General features: G+C 49.8%; 1 pseudogene; it reads right to left on the bottom strand.

The window, feature by feature from the left end:
- Window positions 1-1557: 1557 nt before the first annotated feature.
- Window positions 1558-3920, bottom strand: LOC109365174 (annotated as a pseudogene).
- Between the last annotated feature and the right edge of the window lie 663 nt (window positions 3921-4583).

Raw genomic sequence — 4583 nt, 5'->3', positions numbered from 1 at the left:
GATGAGAGCAGTAGGAGCCCTGTTCCTAAGTGTCTACAGAGTGGCATCCCCCATGCCTTTCACACACTCATGGCTTTTCCTGTGAGCGCAGCAGAGGTTGTATTCTCCATTTCCAGAAACTGTGGAGGCAGTTGAGGGCAGAAACACCTCAAGGCAGAAGCCAATATCCTCTTGCTGTGCAGTAACCAGGGATATCTTCAGCTGCAAGGTAAGGTGCACAAGTGAGTAGCCTCTGCAATGCATTGCAATCTCCTATTTTTCTGGGAATGGAAAAGATTATCCATAAACACTCATACCCACCAGGAGCAGAGCCATTCTCTCTGGGCAGCTCTGGAGGCTGTACACTGTGTAAAGTAATATCAAAAGCTCAAACTGAGATGGAGAAATATTTAATTAATATTTAAAGAGAAAAATGAAGTCACCCCAAGAAGAGGCTCCACAGCGCAGGATTTGCCGGATCCCATATTTCAGTTCATGTGAGGCATTTGCCTTCTTTTCTGGCAGAGGATCAGCTAATTCTGAGGAGCCTCTCAGCTAAGAGGAGCATAGGAAAAAAAAAAGAAAAAAGAAAAAGAAAATGAGAAAAAGCGGTGAAAGAGGCAGGTATGCAAGTAGATAGAGGAATAGAAGTAAAGATGTGAGTGAGATATATAGAAAGTCCAGGCTTGCTCCATCCCGTAAGTGTTTTCTAGAGTAGCTGAGGGTGGTCAGGTATTCAAAAAGCGGTGGCTTGAAGATTCCTTCTTAATCTAGCACCATGTTCGTGGCTTATGGACGAATTTCTCCCAGGACCACGGCCTGCGGCTTTAGCAGGCCGAGCACCTTCTGCCACAGTAGCCACTGCTGAAGCCGGATACAGCAGGATGTCTTGCACTCCTCACAGTATCCCACACAGTCATAGCTTTTCCTCTAGGCAGAACACAGGTTGTGTTATCCCTTTTCAGGAACTTAGAGGGTAGTTGTGGGCAGAAACACTGCAAGGCAAAGGCCGATAGACAATTGTTCTGCCATAGCCAGGGATATCTTCTTCAGCTGCAGGGGACAGTGACCAAGGAAGCAGCCACTGCAGTGTATCACATCATCCCATTCTTCTGGGAATGGAGAAGGATCTCCTTAACCACTCATCTTATACCTGCCAGGAGCAGAGCCATTCTCTCTCGGCAGTTCTGGAGGCCATAGACAGTGGAAAATAACATCAAACGCTCAAATAAGATGCAGAAATCTTTAATGAATGCTTACAGAGGAAAAGGAGGTCACTCTCAGAAGAGGCTTCACAGTGCAGGATTTGCCTGATCCCATGTTTAAGTTCAAACAGTGAGTTCATGCAAGACATGTGCCTTATTTTCCAGCAGTGGATGAGATTGCTCTGAGTAACTTCACATATCAGAGGGGCACAAGGGAAAAAAAAAAGAAAGAAAAAGAAAAACTGGAGAAGGAGGTAGGTAGGTGTGTAGAAGAACAGAATCCAAGGAATGAGCCAGCGTTACTGGAAGCCTAGGCATGCCTCTTTCTGCCAGCACTTCGTAGAGTAGCTGAGGAGGGTCAGGTATTCTGAAAGCAGGGGCTTGAAGATGTCTTCTTGATCCAGCACCACGTTCATGTTTTCTGGACGAATTTCTCCCGGACCACGGCCAGCGGCTTCAGCAGGGCGGGCACCTTCTGCCACAGTAGCGGCTGCCCAAGCCGGACAAGTCAAAGCCCCCCGAGGTGATGGGCACGCCCTCAGAGCTGAGGATGCTGCCAACAGCAGCGGAGGTGGAGGAGCCCACAACGGTGTTCTGCGGGAAGGAGCTGAGGATGGGTCCGGGCAGGGGTCACCACCACGGGAGAGGGCTCGATGGCAATGGTGGAGTTCTGGCACTGCCTGACACAGGGCTCATTGCAGCTGCTGGCCAGAGGGGTCGGGCCGCAGGGCCGGCATGGCACACACTGGGAGTAGCAGGACATGTCTTGGGACTGGAGGTACACCTAGGAGATAGGGATAGAAGGAAGTAGTACATGTGGGTATGTGAGGGGCAGCGTGGATAGCCTCTCACAAAGGAGCCAAGACAAGTAGCAAGATGGAGGAGGCAGTGGCAGAAGGTCATGTTCCTTCATTGTACCGGGGCCCTTCAAAGAGCAGTCTGGCCAGGGCGACTCTCAAAGTTTGTAGAAATCTAAAGCCATGTAAGCTGTATTCTGTGCATTCTCTGCACAGACATTGTCCCCTCTTTGGTCTCCCATAGCAAGGAGCTTCATTATCTGATTAGATTCCTATTGAGGCAAACATCACACTTTGCAAGAGAAAAAGAGAAGGCTTTATACTTACCTGGTTCCCAATGAGAAGGAGAAAAGAGAAGAGAATGGGAGAGCTGGGATCTGGGCTGCCTTTTATGCTGGTCCTTCATTGCTGCAGGCCCAGAGACACCCTTGATACAGGGAATAATTTTCTGACAAGCTAACCTGGAATACATGCCATCCCTTCTCATCATATGGACTGTGTTTTGATTTCCTGCAGTGCTACCTTTTCATTTCCAGATTTTTTGCCATACCCATTCTCTAATGAAGGATACTTTGAAGCAAAGAAAGACCCAAAATTTTGTATTGCAGTATTGCATGGTCGTAGAATTATAGAATCACAAGGTTGGAAACAACCTATAAGATCATCTAGTCCAGCCGTCTTCTCATTACCACTGCTACCGCAAGCTACTAAACCATATCTCGCAGCTCCTCATCCTGACGCCTCTTGAACACTGCCATGGATGGCAACTCCACGACCTCTCTGGGCAGCCATTCCAGTGCCTGGCCACTCTCTGAGAGAAAAAGTTTTTCCTCATGTCTAACCTAAACCTCCTCTGATACAAATTGCAGCCATTTCCCCAGGTCCTGTTTGTTGCCTGGGAGAAGGGATCAAACCCCTCTTCACCCCAGCCTCTCTTCAGGAAGTTGTAGAGTACAATGAGGTCTGCCCTGAGCCTCCTCTTCTCCAGACTAAACAATCCCAGCTCCCTCAGCCGCTCCTCATAAGACTTGTGCTCCAGATAACTCACCAGTTTCGTTGCCCTTCTCTGGACACGGTCCAGGTCCTCAACATCTTTCCTGTAGTGAGGGGCCCAAAACTGAACACAATACTTGAGGTGCGGCCTCACCAGTGCTGAGTAGAGGGGGATGATCACCTCTCTGCTCCTGCTGGCCACACCATTTCTAATGCAGGCCAGGATGCCGTTGGCCCTCTTGGCCACCTGGGCACACTGTCGGCTCATGTTCAGCCGAACATCAACCAACACCCCCAGGTCCCTTTCTTCTTCACAATCATCTAGCCACTCGTCCTCAAGCCTATAACGCTTCATGGGGCTGTTGTGGCCAAAGTGCAGGACCCGACACTTGGCCTTGTTGAACCTCATCCCATTCATCTCAGCCAAGCGATCCAGCTTATCTAGATTGCTCTGAAGGGCCTCCCTACCCTCAGGCAGATCAACACCACCTCCCAGCTTGGAGTCATCTGCAAACTTACTGAGGGTGCACTCAATCCCCTCATCTAGATCATCAATAAAGATATTAAACAAGATGGGCCCCAGTACTGACCCTTGGGGGACACCACTTGTAACGGGTTGGCAGCTGGACTTAACTCCATTAACCACTACCTGTTGGACACAGCCCTCTAGCCAGTTCCTTACCCAAAGAAGTGTATACCTGTCCAGACCACGGGCAGCCAGTTTCCCCAGAAGAAGCCTGTGAGAGACCGTGTCAAAGGCTTTGCTGAAGTCTAGGTAGACTACATCAACAGCCCTTCCCTCATCTACCAGATTGGTCACCCAGTCATAGAAGGAGATGAGGTTGGTCAAGCACGACCTGCCTCTCATGAAGCTGTGCTGGCTGGACCTGATCCCCTGGACACCACGCACGTACCATGTGATCTCACCCAAGATGATTTGCTCCATTACTTTCCCCGGTATTGAGGTCAGGCTAACAGGCCTATAGTTCCCCGGATCCTCCTTATGGCCCTTCTTGAAGATGAGAGTCACATCACAAGCCTCCAATCCTCTGGGACCTCTCCAGTTGACCAGGAGCGCTGATAGATGGCGAGAGGGGCTCGGCAATCACCCCCGCCAGCTCCCTCAGCACCTGAGGGTGTAGCCCATCTGGTCCCATGGACTTGTGACAGTCCAGATAGAGGAGAAGCTCTCTGATTGTCTCAACCTGAATCGCTGGGGGTATATTCTGAGTAGTGTCCCAGACTTCCAGATCAGGGCATAAAATGCCCAGAGGATAACTGATCTGACTATTAAAGGCAGATGTAAAGAAGGCATTGAGGACCTCAGCCTTCTCCTTGTCCTCAGTGGCCACATGGTGAGGCAGATGACTCAGCTCAAGAGCTGGACAGATCCAGAGCAAGCAAGTTGAGCCTGGTTTACTGTAGTGGGGTTGTTGGAAGTGCCATCCGCAGGATAAGGTTCAGAAAGCATCAGCTGGATACCCAAGATTTCCTGTACTTGATGTGTCTTATCCTTCTTTTTCCCTGCCTCCTCAGCTCACTCATGGCCACTTGTTTTGGCTTTCCCATATGAGTGGGTTTTCTGCTGGGATTTAACCCTATCCCATGT

The sequence above is a fragment of the Meleagris gallopavo genome, unplaced genomic scaffold, assembly GCF_000146605.3.
Source record: "Meleagris gallopavo isolate NT-WF06-2002-E0010 breed Aviagen turkey brand Nicholas breeding stock unplaced genomic scaffold, Turkey_5.1 ChrUn_random_7180001957575, whole genome shotgun sequence".
Taxonomy (NCBI): domain Eukaryota; kingdom Metazoa; phylum Chordata; class Aves; order Galliformes; family Phasianidae; genus Meleagris; species Meleagris gallopavo.
Note: the sequence above shows the minus strand (reverse complement) of the source record. Positions and strands in the feature narration are given on the sequence as shown.